Source organism: Sander lucioperca, chromosome 15 (genome assembly GCF_008315115.2).
Source record: "Sander lucioperca isolate FBNREF2018 chromosome 15, SLUC_FBN_1.2, whole genome shotgun sequence".
NCBI classification, from domain to species: domain Eukaryota; kingdom Metazoa; phylum Chordata; class Actinopteri; order Perciformes; family Percidae; genus Sander; species Sander lucioperca.
This window is the reverse complement of record NC_050187.1, coordinates 13144670-13154789: the sequence shown is the minus strand read 5'-3', so window position 1 is coordinate 13154789 and position 10120 is coordinate 13144670.

Sequence of the window (10120 nt, the reverse complement as noted above, 5' to 3'; positions counted from 1 at the left end):
CACCCACACTAACAAACAGTACACTCAAGGAAACTCATTTCACACTAATCTAGCACCCTGAAATTGTGAGATACTGTGACAAGGCAGAGGAGAAGAGGAAAAGAGGACAGAGAGTGAGCGATGAACAGAAAAAGACAGACACTTTGATTTTCACTGTCCTTAAATTAAAGAGGTCACGGCAAACACTAAAACATGCACAATGCACAACACAAACCGCACACTTGAACACACACCTCCGTTACATCCAACTGCAGCCCCTCACTGCAATAACAGAAGAAGAGAGAAACCCCAGCAGGGCCAGTCTGCAGACATAACAGTAACAGAATACCAATACCAATATACACCAGTGAAAGTCTGATTCTAACCCAAAGGCCCACACTAGTGGGTGTGTGGAGAATTTAGCCCATTTACCCTGCTGCAGATCATTTTTCAAGGCATGTGTTTTTAGGTTGATAACCTACTTTGCTTTTCATTCATTCCACGTAAATCAACATGCTATGTCAAATTATCTTAGCGGGATAGTTCTTTGCAAGCAACCATTAGTGGTGCATATCAGCAGCTAAAACTCCTGTCTCTGGCAAGGTATGTTTTTGGAAAATCTGAACCCAAAAACACAATAAATAAGCAAACATTGACAAGGCTCATTTATAATTTGAATGTTTTTTTTGCATTAACAAGGTTGCTGTTCCACAACTAGCATCCAGCAATGAGTAGACTTGAACAAACCAAAGGTGGGAACTCTTTAAACAGTCCCTGTTGACAACTGCATGACAATACCATAATAATGTAACTCTAAAAAGTAACTAATGCTCTAATGCAGGGGTCTTTAAACCAAGGACCCCTTAACTGAAAGAGAGACGGAACACGGACCCCCTATACATATATTGTATAAAATGAAGTTGCATACAATAAAGCCTTTATACATTTTTTGCATAGAATACTAAGTTAATAAAATAGCCTAGTAATTGTTGGCATGGTTTTATAAATCATGTTTTAATGTTAAACATGTGTGGCACAGTGAATCCTTAGGATATACAGTATCTGTGGATGGCTACCTTAGTGCCTACCTTACCTATAGACCAGTTAGCAGTGGCGATTTATATTTGCTAATAATATGTTGGATCCATGCTAAGACTTTTTTAATTTTGGAAAAAACTTTCAAAAATGAACAATAATTTGGAAGCCCCCCTGCCTTGACTCTGAGGCAGACTGTTAATATTAAAGGTGCTCTAAGCGATGTTGGGTGACGTTACTTCTTGTTGACGTTCAAAGTATTTTCAAACAAAACTAGGCTAGCTCACCCCTCCCTCCTCCTCATCCCGTTCCCTCTCCCTCCCTTCCGTGCTTCCGTGCACTAACCCCCTCAACCCCCACCACCAAATCCTTCTTGTCGGTTATTGGCTGGAATGCTGGAACACTGTTTGTTGCTTTGTGGTGCAGGTTGGCACAGATTGTTGTTGTTGGTGTTTGTGAAGCCTGGGCTGTCTACAGAGACTGCGTTTTTTTTAGTGTGTTGAGGGGACAGGCAGCTCGCGGATAGTGAGGAGATGTTTGCTGGATGTAACAAAAAATGTTGTAGCCTAAAAAACGCGTGACATCGCTTAGAGCACCTTTAATGGACCAAGCATCCGGTTCGGCAAAGTGCTGCAAAAAAGGCGACGTGCGGTTGCAAAAGGAGTTCGGTTTCTGTAGAAGTCTATGAGAAAGTGACCCACTTCTCACTTGATTTATTACCTCAGTAAACATTTTCATAAAGAGTTTATGGTCTCAATCGCTAGTTGTAAGTCTTCTGCAATACAGAATGATGTTAATTTTTTGAATTATGGTCTCATTGATTTTAAAATCGGCGATAAAGCAGGGGGTGTTTTAGGGCGTGGCTATGATGTGATTGCCAGTGAAAGTGTGTAACGTAACGTGGCTTCTCCCTCACTCCTCCCTCTCGTCTAAAATCATCACATCCGCAACCAGGATGGCTACGCCCGTAACGGCAAACTTGACGAGTCATAACTCACAGATCTCCACAAATCAATGGATAACGTCACACATGCACTGTCCATTAATATTAACAGTCTATAGTCTGAGGACCCCCTAGGGGTCTCAGACCCCCTGCTAAAGATCCCTGCTCTAATGTAATATAATTTAATTGTGATAATGCAACCAACTGCTGTGTAACAGTCCTAATATCAATGTAACTTTAAACGTGTGCAACAATTGCAACAAGCTGTAACAATAAGCATTTTCGGGCCAACAGAAAGTAGACAATGTGCAGACTAATACTGAGCAAAGTAAGGAGAGGTGACGTGGTTACATTAATCAAACACATGATCACCAGTCTCAGTTAATTTCCAACCCAACCCCACGTTTGAGTCCACTTGAGGCAGAAAAATGTCTTTTTCCCTGCACTGATCTTTTGGGTGGAGACAGCTAATAGAAAAGACAGAGACATAGAAGAAGGGAGATGGACAAATGGCATGTCTGGCATGTATAGTGTTTCTGTAGTGTGCTCCAGCCAACTCACTGATGAGAAATCTCTCTCTGCTCAGCCACAAAGGGAGCTTAAGTTACCCTGTGACTAATGCACTGTCCCTCTTGTTTCCTCCACCTTTTCCAACCTCCTTCACTTCCTCTCATCTCATCTATTTTCCTGCTGATTAAATCTTCTTTTTGCTTTTGGATCCTCACTTCCAATCTTCTATCTATGTCTTGTAGAGCTCTCTTACTTATCTCTGTCCACCTTCTGGCTGGAATCAGGTACACACCAAACTTTTACGTCATCGGCCACGACCCCACACTTACAGATGGAAATAAGCGGAGATTTGCACTTGGTTGGCAAATGGGCCACTGTGAGGTTCTCAGGAGTCACTGAGTGGGGTTCTCTGGAGTTCAAAGGTGAATGATATCTTGGCGCTGTGAGACAGAGTGATGAGGTGATTTGGAGTGCTGAAACAGACTCCAGGCAGAATCAAGTATCAGTCCAAATCCCTGCTTGTTCAGATCCATCAACTCCAGAGTGTCTGTGACGTTTAGAAATAGTAAATCTTACTGATGTTGTGCAATCTCTCTTTTTCCTCTCTCTTCAGTTTTGTCTGTCTCTTTGACACATACACACATGCATACACACATTTTTCTAAACATGTGAGGACCTTTGTCTTCATTCAGTTGCTAAAAACATAACAGCTATGCATTTTGTTTAATTGCAGGAGGAGTTTGATAAAGTCTAAGAACAAGCCCTTGAATGAAAGTCGTGAGTGGGCACCGTGATCTGTCACTGAATTTGTCTTTCTTTGTTTTGCGATGTTTTTGATACTTATTGGAGCACAGCAGTACTCCACTGCATGCAATTCGAATTGCCAATTGCAAAATGCATAGCCATTTGAATAAAGAGGCCAAAAAACATTCCATAATGGCACAATTTATTGTTAGAACCAATGGTAACTTTTCATCTATCCTTGTGGATGTTATTGTAATTCTACAATAAATGAAATCATAAACCTCAGCTAAAACGACATTTGTTGAAATATCCCCTTTCCGAAGCGGTAAAAGTTTAAACTGTTTCTCATAAGCACAGCAGCATGTGCACATATAGTACACAAACTTGCTTTTATTGAATTTAGACAGACACACAGATATCAGCAGCAATTTGATTCATTACACTGTCTTTTGGTTTTAATGCCAGTTCAGACTGCTAGTATATCAGTTCTGTTGGATGCTGTGTGCAGGACTTTAAAACAAATCCCCTCGTTTTCTTTAAACTGGTCCACATGGTGGGGTATCTGGACTGTAATACCCCTGAGCCCTCTCCTTCTATTGGTATGTCTTACCAGTTGGATCCACTTTCACACACTGGACCTTTTTCTTCAGCTATACATTAAAACATATTATGACACATGATATTAATTATACATTTTACATAAATGTGCACTCATAATCCCCCCCCCCCTTCCACATAATCTCTTACTACAGTACCTCTATCTATGTACAAACCTACTCCACTATCTCTGCCCACTGCACACACTTTGACTAAAATTGAAAAAATGTCACAGCAAGCAGTAAATCACAATATTTCAAAAACCTCTATTTTACAAGTGATTTTGAATGAGTGCCACAATTGTGTGTTCTTAAATCAATGTAAAATGCTGGAGAGAGATTTTATTCCAATACAAACCAACTTGTTTCAAGAGACCTACCTGCTTGAGAATAAAAAGCAACACCAAAGCAGCAGCAGCAGCAGCAGCTTGGGTGACAGTGTACAGTTTCCCCTGGACACAGCTGAATGCACTGCTTCCATCCACTGAAAGTGTGCTGCTAATGTCTCATAATTGCAAGCATGTGTGTGAATGTATTAAAGAATGGCAGCTCAAACACTATTTTATATGCAGGGTATTTGTGCAATCACGTTCAACTTGAGAATGTGTCTGACCAGGCAGGAAGCTCCACAGCTGAGGGGCCTAAACCAAGCCTCAGCCTTGGGTAATAGAGCAAGCTGTATGAACAACAGAGCTAACAGTCTGATGAAGTTAAAAGCTAACCAAATCAGTGTCATCTTCTAAGTCCCTCCTTGAAGGAATAATTGAACATTTTGAGAACTAATCTTATTTGCTTTCTTGTAGAAAATTAGATGATAAGATTGACACGCACCGCTCTCCTTTTTGTCCGTTTAATATGAAGCTACAGCCAGCAGCCACTTAGCTTAGCATGAAGAATGGAAGCGAGGGGAAATAGCCAGCATTGCATCTGCTTAATCTGTGGAAGAACCAAAGTGTGAAAATGTCAATTTATGGTTTTACAGGGGGAAAGCTAGAGGCTGTTTCCCCTTATTTCCATATGCTAAGCTAAGCTATCCATCTTCTGGCTGATGTTAATGGACAGCTTTGAGAGTGGTATTAATCTTATCATCTAATTCTCAGCAAGAAAGCGAATAAGCTTTCCAAAATGTTGACATGTTCTTCAGAGGCTCACGTTTATGGAGAGTTTTTCTTTTTTATTGGTTTGCTTTTTAATGGCAACCTTTGCTCTGGTTGCTCTTGTTATTATGTTTTTATTTGAATGCATCCTGATTACTGCTCTGTTATTCTGTTATTTGTTGTGAAGCACTGACTTTGTTTGGAAAAAAGTAAATGTATGAGTATCAGAATTTTGCTTCACTTTCTTTCTTCTAGTGTAGTAATCTGCCATACCATTTTTTTGTTCCAAGAGACAGCTTCCTGGCATATTTAGAAAAAAACAAAGAAATGGTAAAAATTTACATTTTCTCATTGAATTTTCAAAATGTTTCTTGTTTTAAGAGAAAAATGTCCTGACAGCCACATATGAGACATAATGTGTAGTAATATGATACAATAGAATAATAAAACAAAATAATAATAGTAAAATAGAACAATATAATATAAAGTATTATTGCCAGAATACATTCGATCATTGACTTAAAACATACTCAGACCCTCCACAGTGACACTTCTTTTATCCCTTTCATTTCTATACATCTCTGTTCCTGGATGCCAGAGTGAGCAGTAAATCCCAGCTGGCAGAGACTCTGACAGTTCAGCTCATGTGGATCTGTGGATAATTATGTGTGCCTGTACACGAGTAAGACGTCTCTGAGCTGTAAAGAACTGAGGTGAAACAGGCCAAAATAGGCATCCCGACCTAATAAAAGCCCCTTACAATTAATGTGTGGAGGGTACAAGTCTGCACTTCTTCCCTGGTCCTGATGTTAAACCAACAAAGGTGAGGGGAAGGCTAAGTGCTTGAACGGGCATGCCGACTGCCGGAGTCAAGAATAATTACTGCAAACGATGATGAAAAGCAGCACTTCTTGTATCGAATATATTCCACTGCCAGTGAGTGAAAAGGCCACATACCCATCTAATTGTTAAGAAACACAACGTCTGAGTGTGCATGTGTGTTTGTGCTTTCACATATAGGTGTTTGGTGTTGCGGCCGTTTGCAGAAACCAGTGGCGTAACTTGACAACGAGTCTCGAGGTGTGTGTAGTGTTGGGTTGCCTTGTTGTCTAGGGAAAGCGTCGTGTTTCAATCTTCTTCAGGAATCCGAGAGTTCAGCACGTGGACAGTCAGCCGGGAGGGAAAGCTTGCGATTGGCTTGGAGAGTGAAAAGCATCTCTGCAGCAGCAGCTTGGGTGACGGTGTACAGTTCTCCCTTGACACAGTTGAATGCACTGCTCATGCACTGAAAGTGTGCTGCTAATGTCTCATAATTGCTAGCATGTGTATGCATGTATTAAAGAATGGGGGTTTTCCAGTTATAGCAGCTTAAACACCCCTTTAGAGGGGATTGTGAAGTCACTCTCAGGTGTTTTGTGCTTGTGTTTATGAACACGTATCTATGCATCTGGGTCTATGTTTGTAACTGTAACCATCTCCGTGTGACTGGAGCAGGTTGAAGCTGCTGGGCCGGTCCTTAGGTGAGCCACCGAGGCAGTATGGGTAAAATGATCCACCTGAGAACTGCCCAGGGAATTGTGGGCCATTGTGCTGAGGAAAAAGGCAGAGCCCTCCAGCGTGTGTCTACTGAATAAGAGCCACTTGTGCCATTTTACACAACATACAATAACACCACCACAGAATGAACCAATCGAATCAACAAGCTATTCTTTTCCCTCTTTGCTGTGCCCTTGTGTACAAATACCTGCAATTATCACTTCCCAACCCTCCTTAACCGCACTATTAAACAATACCACGACAGCATATAAGCACCACATACCTTTGTTGGCCTTGAAAATCTATATTCTAGCTCAGTGTATATTTTGTGAAGCAATGTAAGTGATGCTTTTTAGACAAACTGTCTGTCTTGAAACACAAAGCAAAAGAGAAGATGCTGCAACCTCAGATTAGGGTGAAGAAGCTATTAGAGATGCAATTAAGTCGTTTTCTTCAATTTACCTCTTTACCATAGAGACTACTTTTAATTTGTCTCATTTTCAGCTTTGCAAACTTAATGACCTGTTGCTGTGGGTGGCCCTGTTCGGTCCTCACAATGGCTTTAATTAAACTAATGTTTACCCTCACAGAAATACAAAAGACAAGAATGTGAGAAACAGAGAATGAGAGATGCCTTGTGTGAGGTAGAGAATTTCTATATAGCTACAGCTGGTTCTTCTCATGGTGTCTCTTTGGGAAATAAGACTGAGAGAAGCAGGGAGGGTGGGAGGCTGTACAGCCATAGGCAAGCAGATTCTCTGCTATTGAATTTCACATGTAGCTATTTCACATTCATGCATACTCAGAAGTGATTTAGATGCATTTTTGGTCCGTCTTGTCGAGACACTTTCAGGTGTCAGGAGGAATGCCTGCTGCGGTGATTTACAATCGGCTTATAAATGACAGATAGGATCTATGATGGGCTTCGGTAAGAGTGGAGGGGCGTGGGGTCTGAGGGTAAGACCAGACAGATGTGGGCGGAGGTGGAGAAGGAGTCTTGGTAAAATACATCTTTGTTTGGGTGCCAAACACCCTATTGACGCCACCATCACACATCTCATGATGCTCTTGAGATCCTCTGTGCTCCTTTCTGCCTGCCTCTACAGCTACAGGGTAGAGTTAGTGGAGGGGACACGCCTTCTACATAGCTACACACTGACCTTTGTTTTCAGGCTCCTACCTGCGCAAAGTGCCTGTCGCTCACATAAACACACAGCAGAAAGGGTAAGATGGAGGGATAAAGAGGAGGGGGCGCCGTTAATACATGCTGTCAATCTCCCCTCTGACCTTTCCTGCACATTCCTCCCCTTCTTTGCTTATTAGTCGTGTATTAGCTTTTCGTTTTGTCTCTGCTCACCCCTGACAGGCTGTGTGTTGTCATACGGGCGTTGCAGACGGCCACATGAAACCATTTGAGAGGTGGGCACAAAGGTAGCTCTGTTTTTCCTGACGCGGGACAGCCGTGCAAGTTGAAGCGTCGGTTCAGACTGTGACAGCAGAAATGGGCTGAGAGCAGGATGTGTGTGTGTGTGTGTGTGTGTGTGTGCGTGTGTGTGTGTGTGTGTGTGTGTGTGTGTGTGTGTGTGTGTGTGTGTGTGTGTGTGTGTGTGTCTGTGTGAGTGAATGTAAATGCATGTGTGAAATAGTTCCCCCCCCCCTTTTGCCCTCCCCAGCCCAAACCCAAGCCAGCCAACACCTGAAGCTTATTAAACATAAATCTCCACAGCGCCATAGATGTAACTTGAAACCCATATTTACTTTTAGGGGGAGCTTCATAAATCTTTTTGCTTCTTTCCTTCCTCTCTCAACATTCCTTATATATCCCACAGAATGTTGTTTCAAAATTTAAAAAAATTGCCACTCTGCTGTTGACAGAGTATTTAAACTTTAGAAGCATGCTAAACAAACGGAGCACATTCAGAGAAATGGAAAAATGCCTAAATCATGATTCTGTCGTGAAATTGAATCTATATTCATTAAAAGTGGAAGGGAAATATGTCATGAGTGCTTTCATATGGAGAAAATATTGTTCATTTTGAAGGAATGTGTGAACTCTTCTTATCGTAGTGATGAAAGGGACCAGTGTTTTAAAGGGGAATTACACCAAAACTACCACATGTTGTTAATCTGCAGGAGATTTTCTTGGCTGTAGGTATCAACTGACAAAAAAGTATTGTCAAAAACAAAAAGGAATATTAACTTAAACCTTCAATAATTCATTTTTTTTGGCCCGGAATTTGTTTAAGTTAACATTACTTAGAAATATTGAGTTTTATGAAGGCATCATTGTTTAATTGCATCTTTGACTTGAACAGGCCTAAACACATTTAACCTGTCACACTTCTCTGATCATCACTGCAGCACTTTGCCAGCTTCTAATTGGCTAATTCACCCAGTTTGTCGGGCCATAATCAGTGCTTGTTCAATAGCGAAGAGAACAACCGCCATGTTTTCTTCACATCGGCAGTGGATAACTCGGCTGGACTAACCGAGTTATCTGCTCAGACAATGTGCCTCCTGTCTGGCCCAGTTTGAACTGAATCATGCTATGAGATGGGTGAGAGTGAACCAAAAAAGACCAAAGTAAGGTTTGAAACTCTGGGAAGCTGAGGGGAGCTGCAGATTCAGGTGATAATTCTCTGTAGGTTCATCATTATGAACAACCCCTAAGTGATGATAAAGCAAGGCAAGGTAATTTTTAAAGAATTATAAATTGGATAGAAATATAATTTTTTATTTTGTTTTATTAAATATTTTTTAAATTACTTTGAGAGACCCTGGTGGATAATCGTTAACTTATTAATCTTTCAATTTTTCTCTTCAACTTCTATTACCACAAGCATTTTATGAGCTGAACTTGTCGCAGATCACCTTGATTAAAAACAAGGTGTCTTATTGCTCTAGGAAATGCAAGAGTTTCTGTGTAGGGACATAAAATAATGGGTGAAAAATTTCAGTTCAAATGAATGTGCTCTAAATATTTTCTAAGGTTAGGGAAATGTTTATTTTTTTTTAGAAGTGTTACAGTAGCTATACAGTGCTGTAGGTCCTGTTGTTACCTACTCACATCTGCTCAGATATACAAGTGTGAAAGCAGTAAGATCGAAGTGAATATACTGTATGTATTTGTGGATGGAAGAAACATGGAGAGAGAAATGAAGACAGACCATGGCGCTATTAAGAAAACTGAATACCACTTTATAATATGTTTACCCATTCATAAGCTTTTCAGGCTTTCATGTTTCTGGGCCAATGGAGCATGCAAGTCTTTCTCTAGTCGAGTCAGTTGAGAGCATGCATGTTCGATACTTCCTCCTCCTGATCCTGCTGGCACCCACACAAATGGCATAAAAAATATTTAATGATATAGATTATTTCCAAATCTTATTGGAGTGAATGATACATTGTGCAAACACAAAGAGTCATTTTGGGGTGTTTGTGATGCTTAGGAAAATGTATTCTTTGTCTCACAGCCCTTTCTAATGATTGTGTATGGGAATGATTCTGTTTGGGCCAGTGTACATGTCCTGGGGCTTGAGACAGAAAAATAGACACAGTAATCACTTCTATGCACTACAGTAACATAATATGTCTACGGTGTAAACCCCTTTGGCAACATTATCATTTCACACCAATCAAGCATTTTTGCATTGAGTTGAAGTGAAAAAGGGGAACAGAAG